We start from the raw sequence: 15,477 nt of genomic DNA on the forward strand, positions 1-15,477 counted from the left end.
TCTCCTCCCATGGGGCAAGACCAAAGCTAAGGCGTGAGGTCAAGTGAGAATCAAGCAAGTGAAGGGGAGACTCCAGGAAGACTGAGGTCTCCAGATGGGAGGTTCTTTGTCTTTGGTCAGAGGTTGAGGGTACGATATGTTCCACAGGACAGCAGTTGTTCAAGTGCCAGTGGGAATCCTGAACAGAAATGATGTCACTGTGTCAGGCCCGTGAAAGATGGTAGGGGGTGGGGGTGGGGAGCAAAGACAGACAAGGAGGTGCCATACCATGTAGGAGAGGTTAAAAGACGAAGCAAGATGTATGGTCTGCTTTGCATCTTAGAAGATTTATTTGGCTAAAGTGCGGATGCAGGGATGAGGTTGACAAGTGGTCAAGACTCAGGGACCCTGGAGACCAGTAGCAAATTGCACTAAGCCTGGAGAGATATACGTGATAGAATTTTTCAATGACAAGGAAGACCCCATGCACCATGTCTATTTGAAAGATTATTCTTTGTAATTAATTTCTGAAAATTGGATTATCAGTTTGATGAGTCCTTAAAGCACCTGTCAAGGGCTCTGGATCCATGAGTGGTCACAATTGAGTTTGGGGCATTTATATTTGTGCTTTTCAAAGCCTTCCATTTACCTTGGCATGCATAAGAATGTGTCACATGGTAAATTACAGAAACGCAAATTGCAATGGAGCCAAGTGAGGAGAGTTCATTATTTCATGAACCTAGCTCTGGGATGGACGACAAGGCTGCCAGCACAAAGCATAGTTCTCACCTCCAAAGGTATACAATATAGTTTATTCTGGAGCCAAATATGAGAAAACATGACCCAAATGTGTGACATCAGATTACCCTAAATAACATGTCCCAGTTTGATAAGTGTCACAAATTTTTTTATATTACCAATATAAAAAATTGTTCTCAAGGCCCTTTCCAAACACATCACCGGAACCATCCATTCTTCATACACCAGCAGGAATGTGTCAGAGGACAAGGACAATGGCAATGAGTAATTATGGACAAGAAAAACAAAGTAAGAGAATTTATACAAGAATGAAGACACATTCATGGACTTGTGTTGGAAGCCCACCATTCTGGAGAAATACAACTGACATTAATACAATCTAATTTGTTTTATATTAAGAAATCCAGGTCAGTCTTAATAACTCCACAGTTGAATACTACATGTACTATATTTCAACGATAGACAAGCAATGGGTGTTTCATGGGAAGGGAATCATTGTAATATCTACTTGTTTTATTAAATGAGAAGAAGACAGAACAAAGGATGAAAGAGAAAACACAGCGTCTTCTCTATCTCCATTGGTGGCTTCTCCTGCTATTTCTCTGGGGGAGTGCTCACTCCATACTGGGCCTTTCACACTGGGGATTTGTGCAGGCCCCAAACCATTATCACCCCAGGTGGACAGGCGTCCCTGAGGTAAAACAGACAGAACCCAGACGGAAGTGATGGCTTTTAGTGAGATGGCTTTTAGTGAAGGGTTCACTCTCATGTACCTTTAATAATCATTGCCATTACCCAAGGCTACAGCAAAGCAGACCTCGGTTCACGCTCATGAGTCAGGATGGGTCTAGCGAAGGCTTCTCTGCACCTCCGTGAACCCTCAACTTCCTACAATGACCAACTTCTAGGATTAGTGTGCTGCACGGTGACTGTCGTCAGCAATACTGTGTTGTATAGCTTGGAATCTGAGACGAGGGCAGATTTTAAGAGCTGCCATCCTTACCCCCATGGGCGCACACAAATGCTAAATGTGACTGGTGACAGCGTGTGGACGTGTGGTGTCGTTCGACAATAATATGTGGACACCCAGTCATCCCATGGCACATTGTGAACCCATCCTTTCAACTTGCCAACTGTGTCTCCGTAATCCCTCCAGAAGATAAACACAACTCCAACTCCTCTGTGTGCCAGCTTTCACTGTCCAGAAAACAAAAGCCACATTGGAGGCTAGTCATGTGGTCATGCCACCCGCTCCCCCCACCTCACAGTTTTCAGCCAGGGCCACTGTTCTCAATAGCCCCTTTGTTGCCCATCTCAGCCCCCGTGGGGTTACCAGGGGGCTCTCTGTACTCAATGGACTCCCTCTCTGCCATTGTCTCCCAATATCAGTTCATGGTCTCAAGGATACAAACTGCCCGGCAATTAGTCATAATGTCCAGCAGCCCCTGAACCTCACTTTCCACGCAGAGTTTATTGGCCTTTGTGATGGGGACAAAGGGAGACTTGTTGGAAGCTGGACACAAAAGGCAAACACAATGTATGGATTTGAATAATACGCAGGCGGGGGAAGAAGAGCAGTCACACAAACGGCCATGCTATTGACCAGAAACAAGGCCCTTCCCCCAGCTCTTGCCAGCTTTTCCAAGCATCGAACTGACATGTTCTTCAAGATTTTTTTGTTTGGTTCGCTGTTGTTTTGTTATGTTTCTGGGGCAGAAAAACTTGTACTGGCTGCACAAGGCATGTATCTGACACAGCAGAAACACATTAGCCTGGCGAAGTTTGTTTATGAGGGTGTCCTGGGAGTACTTTATGTGACAGAAAAGCAAGTTCTGAGGTGCGGAATTGGCATGTTCAGAGGCATTCTCTGGAGTTTGTTCAGGTGTATCTGTGGTTGAGTGTCCGGGTATGACTGCATGAATGTGTGTAATCATGAACATGTGTGTAGATGACTGTATGTTTGTGCACCAACTTCACGTGTGACAGCCTTCTCATCTCCCGAGAACAGCTCACTCGCCAGCTTCCTCTGCAAGTTTTCAGTAGCTCCAACTTCCAGATTTGTACTGCATATGATAAGCATGCTCATTATAAATGTACATATTTGCTTGTGTATGTACTGGAAAATATGGGAATGTGTGAGTACACGTGTGCGGTGAAAATATCCATCTATGAGTTTTTGCTTATGTATTCATGAGGGCACCATATGGCAGTTTACATACGAGAATGCATGTCAATGTGCATGTGGTTGGTGCAAGAATGCATGTGCAAGTGAGCATGAACTATCTGTGTATGTGAATCTGTACATACCAGTGTGTAGTTGTGCAGATGCCATTATTCATGCTTGAGTTTTTGCGTGCATGTGTGTGTTGACGAGTGTGTGCTTGTGATAGTGTGTGCTTACACACCAGCTAAAGGAGTACCATCGCTGCTCTCCCAAATTGGGTAAGCCTTTAAATGGGGACTCTACTCAAAGGCCCTTCAGCACTGGGCTTTCATCCTCACTGTGACAGCCTGCCTGCTGCAGCTGTAGACTCCCCTGGGGACCATGGGGGAACCACAAAAAGTGTCTCTGGAACAAAGGTGGCTCTGGTGACTTGCAGGCAGCTCTGATCTGTGATCTGACCAAGGGCACCAACTTCGCGTGTGACAGCCTTCTCATCTCCCGAGAACAGCTCGCTCGCCAGCTTCCTCTGCAAGTTTTCAGTAGCTCCAACTTCCAGGTAAGTTTGCAACAAACCTCTGAAGACTATCTCTCCCTTGTCAAAAAGCAGTGACGGGCAATCCAGAGGTTGCTGCCAAGTCTCAGGCGACCACCACACTTACTGGTTCACCTGTCTGCCAGCTCTAATCGACAGTCCCCCCCCCTCCCCTCCCTTTCTTCTTCTTTCTCTGGCATTCTTCCTTTCTTTCATTCTCTCTTTGCTTTTCCATTTTCACCTTTTTTTCTTCCCTCTTACTTTCCTCCTTCCCTCTCTGAACATAGACATGTTCAGGTATGATTGTTGGCAGACTGCATTTCTGTCTTGCTCCCCTGGCAGGCCAGCATTCCACCTCTGGACCCTGTGATAATCCCAAGGGCAGCTAATGCATTATGAATCTCTTCTCATAAGCTGCCATGCTTAAACTACATTAAGAAAACACGATGCGGTTTCGACAATACAATGATCACATCTTGACCACAGACGAGGACTTGGTCTCACAGAGAAGATGTATCTGTGAAGCCTAAACCCTGGCTTTTCGCTGTCTACATATATGCCAAAGTGCTCACCTTTCTCGCCGGGTTCTTTCTGACTGGGGGCGATTCTTCACACTTTTAAGTTTGAAGAACCATCACACTTAGGATGGTTTCTTAAAGTTTCGCATCTCATTATTCCATGAGCTATGGACACTTGACTGTACCCATTCTGTACTTTCTGACTGTCTATCAGAAAACAGGCTCTCACTTACGTCCATCTGTCCATCCAGTTATTTAACCAATATTTTAAGTACCTCCTTCTAAACCAGGCACTGTTCTACTCTAAATCTGGAGGATGCACTCTTATACACACACCCTTCTTTATGAAAGTGTGTGTGTGTGTGTGTGTGTGTGTGTGTGTGTGTGCCTGTGTAAAAGAGAGAGAAAGGAGAATAATAATAAAAAGAGGCAAACCACCTTCACAGTGCTAAGTCACCCTTCCTCTGAGACTTGGTTTTGAACATAGTACAGAATTGGGGTGGTAATAGGAACACTTTTGTGTGGCCCTTTGCCCAGTCTCTGTCAAGGAGGAAAAGCCCAAGTATGCTGGCTATTGTTAATTTGTGCAAAGGCATTTTTCACATCTATACAGACTTCTAAGCTAAAATTATCTAGATGATGAAGTAACTGGATAATTAAGTCAATAAATTCCCTTCTTTTTCATGGTACTGAGAATCAAGCAATGTATATGAACTGAACTATATCCCGACTCTGCTACCCCTACCTTTGAAGAACTCAATCAGGTTTTGCACCTGCATTGTGAATTGCGCTTTTGGTTTTTTACTTTTAAAATAAGTATTTATTTATTTTTTTATAGATTTATTCATTTGTATGAATGTTTTGCCTGTATGTGTTTATGTGCAGCACATGTGTGCCTGGTGCCCATGTCATTGAGAAAAGAATGCCAGAGTCCCCTGGATCTAGAGTTACAGATGATTGTGAGCTACCATGTAGGTGCCAGGAATTGAACCTGAGTCCTGTAGAGGAGTTCAATCACTATAAACCACTGAGTCAAGTCTCCAACACTTGTGCATTCTTTTTTAATTAAGCTTGTTTGCTTGTTTATGTGAGGGGGGGAATCAATTACATGTGTGCTACGGGTCTTGTGGTCAAAAGAAGCTTAGAGAAATTGGATCTCTATTTTCACTACGGGAGACCTTGGAAGCAAATTCAGTGTTAGTTTTCAAAGTAGACATGTTACTGGTTGAGCCCCCCCCCCCCCTCTCTCTCTCTCTCTCTTTGTCTCTCTCTCTCTCTCACACACACACTCTCACACACACATACACACACACAAACACACACACATTTACAGACACATACATGTACACACACACACACACACACAAACACATCTGCTTTAATTTGAGATAAAGTTTCATTAAGTTTCTCGGGCCAGCCTTCAGCCTTCAACACATTCTGTAGCCCAGCAGGCCTTGCGATCATGGTTCTTCTGCCTCAGGCTCCCAAGTAGCTAGAACTACGAACCAGCAGCACCAGGCTCACCTAAGACAATTGCTTTTCGCAGTTGGTGGGTTCCAAATACTACTTCCCGGCCCCGACATTTATCAGCTACACAAAACCAAATCTTCCTCTTAATCTATGGTTTTTCCAGCTGCACAGAGTTTATAAATCAAACATGATACGTAAGGTACTGAGTCCAGAGCTGAGCCAAGACGTAAGAAGTGAAGCCTACGTAACTGGATTCAGACCCCAGGGTTCTGGTGGAGCTGACTTCCATGCGCTGTTCCTACTTCCTCATCTTTAAAGCAGAGACAGCGCTTGCATCCTAGAAAGCAGGACCTGGCTCTAGCATCTCTGTTACTGGGCCATCCAATGCTGATTCTCTCCTCACTTGTCAGTCAGTCCTGGTAATGAAAATGAATCAACCGATCAAGCCAATATCAATTTTAAGATACCATAGAATGTAATTTAAATTTCAACCATAACGAAAAACCTCACTTGAATCTGCCTCAGATGGTCTTTACTTTTCTTTCATTTTTTTTAACTTATTTTAACTATTTCAAAGAGCCAGTACCAAGATATGGCTTACCAGGTCCAATGCTGACTATTGCTCATCTTGTACAACTCATGAACTAATTATGACATCAACATTTTAAAACAGGAGAACAAATAATTTTTAATAAGAAAACAAACAAGGGGCATTTATTTTGTGACAGGTGGAAAGTTCATGGAATTCAAGTTTCATTGTTCACAAACGGGATTTGACTGTCACACGGATAGAACTATGGCTTCACAGGTCCTGTGGCTGTTTGGAGCAACAAGGGCAGAGGCGAATACTTGTGGCAGGAACACTCTGTCAACAGAAACAAATATATTACTGTCCAGTCTTTATGAAAAAGTTTGCTAGCCCTCGCTCTCATCTGCAAAGTCTCCTCCCTCCCTATGCCAAAATCTCAAATTTTTGACAATAGAGCCATCTTCATGTTAGTGTCATGATGACCCTCAGAACTACTGCTGGGATGTTAGATGAACTTAAACGTCTCCATTCCCTTTGCTATGTCTGTTTCCTGATGTGATGCCTCTTCCGTTTAACTCTGCCTCTCCTGCCCAACAGCCATGCTCTTTTAAATGTCGGGGTATACTGTTAGTCCATAGTCACGAGTAATTAAGATACCCAGGAGGTCAGACTGCAGAGTGTTTTCTGAAGGTTAAGCTAGAACTTTCAACCATCTGCTGATAGCCGCACATCTGGAATATGAGAGCTTCCTCTGTGGATGGTAGGGAAAGCCTTGGGCTGAATCTGGAATTCACTGGTCCTCCTGAGAGGGAAGAGGGCAGCTGCCTATCATCCCTGGGTCACACTAGTCTCCTGTGACCACTTACCTGGCCATTCTTTCTCCTGAATCTGCAGCTCTTGGTTCAGTCTTCCTGGCCATGAGTCCATAAGGGAAGAAGGTCAACTCAAGGCCCCATGAAATATGTGTCATTCCATGTAAAATATAGAGAAATCTCTGGAAAAGATCAAGTGGCTTGTATCAGTTCCCTACATGAGTCTGGATTCCCACCCAATAAATATAAATATTAAGACTTTCCATAAGGAAATGGGGTGTGATTCTACGGAAATAAAGAGTGGCTCTTTGTCAAGATTATCTCATTCGACTGCTTCTGATGAGTTTCTCGTACTCAAGAGTCATGCCCTGCTTAACCCTGAATTGTGAATGCCAAATTAATCATGCCAAAGAAAATAAATCAACATGCCAAAAACTTATGTTGTGACATTATACACGTTTGTGATACTCCAAACATGGCTCCTTGTCTTTCTTCACAGCTGGTCTCATTTACTCCATATAAAGTCAACATGAAAATGCTGGTGCACATCTTATATGTGATGGCGCTGAAGCCTGAAATGTTTGGTCAAGGGACTGGAGAGAGGGGTCAGAGGTTAAGCACATTTGTTGCTCTTCAGGAACCCCTGAGTTCTGTTTCCAGCTCTCACCTTTGGTGGCTCACAACCTCCTGTTACTCCAACTCCAGGGAATCTGATGCCTTCTTATGGTCTCCATGAGCACCTGCATACAAGCTGTGCACATGTGCACACATACACACACATACACACACACACACAAACACACTAATAAATACATATACACATTAATAAAAAGTACACTAATAAATACACACACGCATTAATAAAACAAGTCTTAAAAAGAAAAGTCAGATAGATGCCCAGCCCCGTGGGACAGTACTGAATTAAATCAATTTTCAACATTCAATCTATATTCCATGATTCCAGTCAGAGCTTGTTTATCATGATTATAACTACTTTATATCCTTTGATTTAAAACCCAGAAGAAATTGAACCCACAGGAGTTTGGCTTCCTGCTGTCATCCAAGTGGCAACAAGGGAAGCCAGTCAGACCTAACACATTTGGCTTGAACCTTCTTGTTAATCCCCAAACGCCATTTCTTCCCATAATGAGAGTCACCTTCCCTTTAATTAAAATTCCCTTACAAACGTAGACATTTCGCATTTACTAATAATTACTCAGAGAAGAATTTTAGCCGTCAGCACTCCATAAATATCCATCCCTCCTCCGTGAAGACCATAACAGTTGCGCTGTTCGCTCTTCCTCTAATTTATTATTTATATAGTGCTGCAGCTAGGCAGGGGCTCTTTGTGGCAATTAGCATGGGCCTTCCAGTCTGCTCTTGTGGAGTGAGGCTGGAGATGGCCATTACAACTTCGATCACAATTACTATTAATTGGAGGGCTCTCGTTTCTCTATAAAATATGTACTACCCCAAAGTGAGATAAACCGCGCAAGGAGTATCTAGTCTACATCCAAGGATGCAGTGGAAAGGCCCGGGCTTTAACAAGTCAGTTACCCTGTAATTACTGGGGTGGGGTCCTCCTAATGGGGCAGAGGACATGTTCCCAGCAGCAGGGGCTCAGACTCTAGACTCTCCTGACTTTCCCATGATAGAAAGAACCACAGATTGATGGTAAATGGCCCAATACATCTGACCGATATTCCTATGTGATCATCGAAAGGCTAACTAGGATTCCTTGGGCCATGGAATCTCTTGGCCTGTTACAAGAAAGTCAAACTTCCAGTCAGTTCATCATTGATTCGCTTTCTTAAGCAGGGGTCTGCTGTAGACCAGTCCAGCCACTGTTCTTCAGATTAGACCCTGGAGTAAGCTAGTAAATATGTCATAGCCCTGATCTCTTGTGGGGTGACGTAGGACCAATTCATCTTCGGGGTACAGAAGGAAAGGGGCACTCCTGGGAAGAAAGACAGCCATGGAAACATTAAAAAAAAAAGGATCCATTATCTACATGGACAGACTGAGATTCAAACTCCTACATATTAGGTAGGAATTGATCCAGAGGCAAGAATCAGAGAGTAGCAGTCAAGCTGAGGAAATGGCGTGCAGGCCAGGGTAGCAAGGCACATTTAGGATTGCCAAAGTCCATTTGCTGGTGGAGAGAGTTTGAGTTATGTGCTGAACATGTGTGGAGGACTGGACTGGGTCCTTCAGTGAGCCCGAGCAAGAGGACCAAGTTGCTCTAATTCCTACTGATGATAAATAAGCACATGTGCTTGGAATTCCAGGGACTCAAACATCTCTATATGGTTGATGTCATGGGCTCCTCATTGAAAAAAACCATAACACCATTCACCTCCCAGAAACTCATGATTTGGTTCATTGCCAGAGCAGCCAGGTAAGGCAGATGCTTGTGACCTATATGTGCAATATGTGTTTTTTGTTTGTTTGTTTGTTTGTTTGTTTTGATAAGACTCTTTCTCTGAATCTGGAACTAAGTTGCCTGACCAGTAACATCCTCTGGTCTCTAAGTTCACAGAACTGGGATTACAGTACATTGCTGCTGTGTCTAGATTTTTCCCTGGGTACTGGGAATCTGGTTCGAGGACCTGAATACAGGCACTGAATGTTTGTGTGGTACTTTATTAACTGAGCCATCTCCTCAGCTCCAGGGACATTGTATTCTAAAATGAAGACATTAGACTGAGGGTCAAGTTTTAACCTAACCTCTTCCTGACTACGTGAGTTCAGGCAACGTCTACCATCTACAGCTTCCACCTGTGCAAAGTGAAAAGTTCATCACTCCATCATCATTTTGTCCAGATTAAGTCAGTTGTAGAGAGTCCTAGGGAGCCATCTGCCAACAACACACATAGGAGAAGGTTGTTATTTCGGGTCCTGGATTATGTTTTTCTCGTAGAAGGGTTTGTTCATTTGGTTGCCCATCAGAATCAGGTTCATCAAAAGCTGTAAGTGCCTGATCCTCACTCTAGAAATAGGACAAACGGGGCACAAGCGAAGATAGGAACCACAACATTAGTCCAAGTGCTTGAAAAGAAGGAATGGGCAGATCCTGGGTCACAGGTCAGCTATCATAGCCCCAAGGATGACCTCCAGGACAGTAAAAGACACTTCTCTAAAACAGGAAAACAAATGGGGAGACCCGAGGCTGCCCTCAGTCATCCACGCTCATGCGCACACACAGCCACATAAACGCTTGTCTGCGCATGTACAAACATATGCATTTGCATACATGCAACCCCCAAAGCATTGAGGAGATTGTTATTTTAATTCTATTGTGATGGGCCCTCACTACACAGCACAGAGTGTGACCTCTCATGATACAGCTTTCTTCTGGCATCACTGATATGTAGTTCCAGGTGCCTGATAGAATGAAGGTAGCAATGTAGATTGTCTAGACCGAAGAAGAAGCCCCAAATCTCAGCATATTAAAATTCATTCCTCACACATGTAAAGTCTGATGGGAACTGGATGCTTTGTCTCTACTCTGTAGCTATACCAACAAGAACATCTAAGGTCCCTGCGGCAGAGGAGAAATCACCATGGTGATTTTTAAAGCATCAAGCCTGGCTGCAGGTCATTGTTACTAAGTTAATATTAGGGGAACCCAGGAAATCAACCTACCCATGTGTACCCAGAAAGATAAAGGAGAGCAAACACAGAACAGCTAGCCTTAAATTCTCTAAGTCTATATCCTCTGATCTTTCTTTCCAACAATCAACAAACCAAACAAGACCATCATCCAAAAATGCGACTTGGTGCTCTCATGTATATAAAGAGAATATCACTGTTTTTGTTTTCTAGAGTTTATGCAACAAATGTCACATGCCAGGTAGCAACCAAAATCCTTTTGCTTATAGTTATGAAGACCAAAACCTTTTAACTGTGTTGACAGAGGGTCAGGTTCTCCGGTCCTTCCTTGAATCTTTCCAGCTCTTGCTGGGGGTCACAAGCTGTGCTGCCCTGTGGGACCCAGCTACATGTGCCTGACCTCAGTGTGCATGGTTATGACTCTGTATCTGCTAGTGTCTCTCTAGAACCTTCTTTTGTCAAGGTCCAGGTCATCAGTGAATAGCAGCCACCCTGATGGCTTTATCTTGACTTGATTACTATGAAGTGACTTTGGTCCCAAACAAAGTCATGTCTTGAGGGACTGGGGGATATGATTTTTATGTACCTTAATTATATTTTAACTTATTTATTGGTCAGTATATGCCAAGATTCTCATGCATAGGTCAGAGGACAACTTTCAGGAGGTGGTTTTCTTCTGTGTGTGTGTGTGTGTATCTAGGGAGATTGAACTCAGGTGTTGCGTTCAATAGCAGGTGCCTTTACTCCCTGAGCCATCTCTACAGCCCTCATAGTACTTTCTCAAGTAGGGGAAAGGTCAGACCTTAATAGCTACTTTGCTAAGTCCGGCATCTATGGGGTTTAAGGCATGTTCGTTGCTAGAGAATGTGATTCTGAATTACAAAAGTCTCAAAGGCGCTGGGGTGGGGATGCCTCTATGTATATACTGAGTTCATTGGATGATTTCTCACCCCCTTAACACATGGACGATAACACTGTCTTCCAACTCTGCACCAAATCTACCTGATAGCTAGAAAAAAAGAAATGGGAGGAACCTAGATGTATCTACAGGATGGTAACTTAGACACTCAGAATCTTTCCTGTGTGTCTTCTAAATGCTTTCTCCCTGGATTGTCTACAATAAAAAGCAGCATTTCAGGATCTGAAAAGACAGCTGTTATTTTCTTTCTCTGTCACTGGATTTTCCATACCTGGCACTCGTGTCTTGTCTCTGGCCCTCTCGTCCCTTAATTGAGTGCCCCAGAACGGGTGTTCATTTCATGCTGTCCTGAGATCTGTCAAGGCCTAGGAGTGGAAATTTTTATTGGGTGTCCTTTGCCATTGCCTTTGGGTTCTGGGCCCTCCTTCCCTCGCTTGCTGAGCGGCCTCTGGCATATCGCCAGCCTGAGTCCAGTGTCTTCCTGGGTAAACAACGAGGCTTTTCATGGCCCCAGACCCACAGAAAACATTTGAAAACTTTTTTTTTTTGGATTACTTAGGAGGTTGTGTACTTTTAATACAGATAAGGACTTTCAAAACCTCATGGAGGTTTTACACTGTCTCAAATGAGATGTCTCGAGGAGATGGAAGTAGGAGGAAGAAAGATACAGGGTCAGAATCTCTTTGCTGGTGTCGTTGAGGGCATTGCCAGCCACCTGGAACCTGACCATCTGAACACAATAAAACGGTGCGAAACGAGATTAGAAACAGAGCAAAGCAAAAGCAAATCCCAGGGCACAGAGTTCGCTTTCTGACAATAAAGTAAATGTGGAAAGTATCCAGGTGACTCTGTCCTACACTGGGGACTAGGGAAGATGACAGCGACGGAGGGAGAGCTTGCTTGCCTCTTTGAACTGTCAGTGAACAGCGGACCCTCCTGGCTGTCAGCAGCCTTGAGCGCATTCTCACCTTTACTAGGATCGAGAAAGCCACTCTCTTAGTACCCCTTGCAACCCAGGGGAATTCTTCTCTTGAGGGACACGGCCCCCACCCAGCCCGGTGATACAAAATGCCTCTCGTCACTCCTCTGGGATTCATCGGAGTCGCCTTTGACACCCGTCACTTTGCAGCTGCCATCCGTGCCACTGGGCCCTGAAGTCTGCCATGGGCTTGCACAGCCTAAATGTACCTACCTTGAAGCTGACATTATAAATAAAATATGCTCCCTGGGAGGTGAATGCCAGGAAAGCTCTAGATTAGAAACAACAGGGTACAATTACATAGAAATCTGTTATTGAAAAGCAAATCTTCACTAGTGTAAGTTGGCCTCCCATATTCTGTTCTCTCTTTCTCTCCCCTCTATCTCTTTCTCTCTATCTCACTCCTTTGGACAAACTGAGGATCCAATCCAACCAAATGCAGACTCAGCCCAATGTTGTTCTGGTTTTGAAATGGAAGAGAAAGAGAAAGCAAACAGCCATGGGTGGGCAGAGGGGCTCTTGTTACCTGGGGGAATCTTTGGACATGTTAACATTACCCTTCTGAAGACCCTGGAGCTCCTCTCAAAGTGAAAGAGGCACCTGCTGAGACATGATAATGTGCACAGGGAACCTGAGAAGCACCCTAGCACACTTCTACCCTCATGCACACAAGCAGGCTTCAACTCGAGCTATGCCTCTGTGTGTGCCTATTGAAAGCTAAACCTATGCCTACTCTTGCAGCAGCAGTGAGTGGTGTTGGTTGGGGCTCCGAAATAAGAATGCATTGGCCCCACTCTTGGCTCTCCCAGGCTGTGTGCCCTTGGACAAGTCATGTCACTCTACGGAATGAGAACAACAACCACAGCCAGTCTCTGTGTGCACAAGTGGCCTTCCTCATTGCTGCAACAAAATCCCTGACAAGAACAACTGAAGGAAGGAGGGATTTATTTCCGTTGGTGGATTGAAGTTCCAGCCCTTGCTTGGTATGGGAGGTCCTTCTATCTGTGTGTTGCCTTTATTGGTTAATGAATAAAGAAACTTCTTTGGCCTATGGCAAGGCAGAACTTAGCCAGACAGGGAAAACTAAACTGAATGCTGGAAAAGAGAAGGTAGGGTCAGAGAGAAGTCATGGAGCCAACATCCAGAGCAGCTACAACCAAGCTGCTTAGCATTTTAAAAAGCTCTTCTGGACAGTAAACAATTACAGCTTCACAATAGGACAAATTCAGACATAAATGACCTCTAAATAGATCACATTGTTAAATAAATGTACTTAGGCTTGGGAGAAAAAAGATAAAGAATAAACAGAGCCAAAGTTAATGCTTTAGAAAAAGGGTAAAGTCTTTAAAGAGACAGTACAAGTATTGATAGATTAAAAAGAGTAAACAAAAATAAGCCACATAAAAATGAAATATTCAGAGTCTGGATTCTGTATATGACTGTGTCTTCTTTAAATTTTTGACTATGAAGGAGCTAACTACAGAGAGAAATTTCATTGTGTGTGCTGCTAAGCTAATCCAACACCTATATTCTAAAGGTATCTTGACTTCAAAATTTGGGCCTAAGAATATGGTGCTTTGGAAAAGAGATTTTTCTTTTGTTTTCACAGAGGATGAGACCCTATGGATTCCTTCCAGACAAATATGGTTTTATAGATCACGCCCTCCTGAAAGGTTGCTATGAGCAGCCTTAAAAACTTACTTACCTCAACTGCTGACTGAGATGAATGTAGCACACAGGATACACCATAAAAGACCTGATTAACAGTGCCCCCATACAGCATGAAGCAGGTTTGGAGAGAAAAAACTATGCCCATATTCCCAAATATTGTTTTTAAATGTTCTTTTACATTTAAAGGGAGATATGATATAGATATAAATAATTTGCATTGATATGAATCTTGGTTTACTGATACTAATTTAAGGTCAATTTTGTTATATGCATATTTCTGATCTCAATTAAGGTATTGTGATTGTGTAGTTCATTTAAAAATGTAATGTATAATTAGGAATTATAGATTGTTAATGGATAATCATCTATAATAGACAAATTTGTAGTCATGTTAGTTAGTTTTTTCTAGATGTGCATTTCAGATGGATAGACATTCTTCATATCTTTCAAAGACTACAGAATATGGCATTTAAAATGTTTTAATAACTCAGGAATTTTCATGACAATGAGACACATCTGTTCCTGGCAGCACCAATCTACTTCAAGAGAAAGATGGGAATCAAAGAGGTTCCTTATAGAGTTGGTTAGCCATTTGGGCAAGAAACTGCTCTTGCCTGGACTGATGCATAAACTGGACATGAAGAACCCACAAAGAGATGACTGCTGAACTTGCCTAAAGGTGAGATGGTCCTTCAGGGTTCCTGCTTCATGAAAGAGTCTGTGAGACAGTCTTCAGGACACAGAAGAAAGTGACTGAACTGTCTTTAAAATTTCTAGCTTCATGGAAAAGTTTCCTGGATACTATGGGCCTATAGACTAAAGATGGATGCCCCAATGGTACAAAAGAACTTTGGATGACTGTTCAGACAGCAAGATGTCTCTGTCAATTCTAGAGTTTTGGAAGTTGCTTACAATGCACTTCTTATTTACTTGAGTAATATTATATCTTTCTGGAGTCTTTGATGGAGTTGAAGAATAGATAGATAATTATAGCTTTTCTTTGTTATGCTAAAAGGTAAAATAGATATAAATAATGTAACTGTAATTCTTGCTTGATACTTGTTTTTTTATATGTAATTTTACTATGTTAAAGTTAAAACCTTCCTTTTTGTTTAAACAGAAAAGGGGAAATGGTGTAGGAGGTCCTTCTGTATTTGTGTTGCTTTCATTAGTTAATAAAGAAACTGCTTTGGACCTAGTGATAGGGCAGAATTTAGGTAGGTGGGAAGACAGAACTGAAGGCTGGGAAGAAGAGCAGACAGAGAACCACCATGGAGACACCAAATCAGACATATTAAATCTTTCCTGGTAAGCCATGACCTCGTGGTGAACACAGATTTAATAGAAATGGGTTAAATGAAGATGTGAGAGTTAATCAATAGGAGGCTAGAGCTAATGGCCAAGCAGTGTTTTAATTAATACGGTTTCTACGTGATTATTTTGGGTATAAGCTAGCTGGGAATCTGGGACAAACAAAGGGCTCCCACTCTCCCTGTAACATAAATAAGGGCACCTCACATCAGATGACTTCAG

At 43.1% G+C, this 15,477-nt stretch overlaps 1 long non-coding RNA gene across 1 annotated transcript in view; it reads right to left on the reverse strand.

The window, feature by feature from the left end:
- Window positions 1-6,107: 6,107 nt before the first annotated feature.
- The window catches only part of LOC146890166 (uncharacterized), a 32,778-nt gene continuing 23,408 nt past the window's right edge, over window positions 6,108-15,477 (reverse strand). Inside the window, exons 3-4 of the long non-coding RNA XR_014999041.2 lie at window positions 6,818-6,945; window positions 6,108-6,287 (exon numbers count right to left, since the gene is read on the reverse strand). This is a non-coding gene — a long non-coding RNA (uncharacterized LOC146890166). The remainder of the gene's footprint in view (window positions 6,288-6,817; window positions 6,946-15,477) is intronic.

This window comes from Myodes glareolus, chromosome 22 (assembly GCF_982192425.1).
Source record: "Myodes glareolus chromosome 22, mMyoGla1.1, whole genome shotgun sequence".
Classification (NCBI taxonomy): domain Eukaryota; kingdom Metazoa; phylum Chordata; class Mammalia; order Rodentia; family Cricetidae; genus Myodes; species Myodes glareolus.